Genomic DNA, 1847 nt, shown 5'->3' on the forward strand with positions numbered 1-1847 from the left:
TATTCCAGCCCTCGTGGTTCATTTGGGTGGCATGACAGCTGGGCACCGTAAGGGTGCTACAACTGAACGAATACTTCTTAATTTACCTTTTTAAATCCCGGGGAATTCGAACTCGCAACCTCTCGGCTAGTAGTCGAAATTTAGCCATGTGGCCACGAGCGAACTATCATCAGTGTGAATAACCGGCAGTTAGGCTGGATATTACGTCTTTCAGTCCTGGAATTCATATATCAACTGATTCCTAAACCGATGATTCTTAGGCTTAAGTTTTGAACGCCTAATGGGATTTTCCCTCCTGGACAGATTACCTTTATTTTGTTAGTAGTGAGATGAGATTTATAAAATCCTTGTCACTCACTTCCCTTGGCGCGGAACTCGTCATCACGCTAATTGTTGGTTCCCAATCGTTTAGGAATTGTACATTGTTTTTGGGTGGGGCAACTAAAATCTTAGGTGGCAACCAGAGTGCATGGACTTCAGTATTCGGATATCTGGGACGGTACGCCATTAGCCTCGACAAAAGATTCAATAAAACAGACTAAACTAATCAGTTACAGTTCCATCGACACTCCACTACAAACACGGTTCACATACCACCATAAAATGCATCAAGCGGTCACTACAAAACCGGTCACTAATAGGGTCTTCAGTTTTCCCGGAAAAAGTTTCTCACGTTTGATGTGATCCTGTAGTACGTGCCTACATCGCGGTCTCCGCAAAAGACACAGGAGCCAGTTAAATAGCACTGTAACCGATTAACTTTAGTTGGCGAACACACGAACAGCGATGACTGAGGCGTTGAACAAAATAGAACCACTTTTATCTCCTCAAACATCAACCTGAATCACGTAGGATAGAATATCAAGCGTTTTCTGCTTCATCTGTAATTAATCCGGTGTCTCATCTGTTCACCTCAAAATGCATAAGTGAGAACCTCTTGGATGCATTCAATTTCACAAAGATAGAATTCCTTTTTACTCCGACGGACACACATGAGTGAGCACTCTCAATCGATCTCACGCCATTTCCTTCAACTGATTGTTCATTTAGCTGGTGATAGATATGGTCTGTTTTTCATATAGAACGTGGCTTTAAATATCGGTAAAATGGCAGTCAAAAGTTTGCATTATTCACAAAGCCAGCTAAGTGTGCAAACCTTCAAGAACACAGAATGTCGGCGGGGTTACATCGCACTTGAGTACGTATGCAATAGCAGAAATTTTTTCGGAAAGTAGACAGATAAGTTGTAGACACGGCTGTTTGTGGTCTTTGACTTCAACCTTGCATGCTCAATCCACTCTAATTTGATTCTGGTGAGCACAGGAGAAAAACGTATAGGACAAAATTAATCACGAATGGTGAAATTATTACCCAACTGAATTTTATCTCTAGGATGTAGAACATAAAACGGGGAACTTACTGGTTTCATCTTGGTTAAAAGCATGCCGATTCGTCTGTGGCCCTGTGCGAATGCCATCACATCGGCGGTTATGCCCTTCTGAAAGTCAAAATTTCATAAATCGTTTAAGAGACTGACGTCAACTTGAGTTGGTAGCATTTCAACGAAATGTATAATTTTCATCTCCAATAGTTCCGGTGATTTCTCAACCTTTCAGACGATTTTTCGTCCAATAATGACTATATTTTATAGTCAGAGTGCAGCTGATTCCAAGACTCTGTTGGTTTTGCCCCCTTTCAGTGCGTAGCCGCTGTGTACCTCGAAAGAAATGCAGGGCTTAAGTTATGGTCGCTTTGCTCAGAACTAGGTGAAAGCGATCGAGAAGCAATGAGAAGGTCCAAACCAGAGACAGCAGATCGCGTCCTAAATTTTTGAGTCAGTATGTTGG

The sequence above is a fragment of the Opisthorchis viverrini genome, assembly GCF_000715545.1.
Source record: "Opisthorchis viverrini unplaced genomic scaffold opera_v5_64, whole genome shotgun sequence".
Classification (NCBI taxonomy): Eukaryota; Metazoa; Platyhelminthes; class Trematoda; order Opisthorchiida; family Opisthorchiidae; genus Opisthorchis; species Opisthorchis viverrini.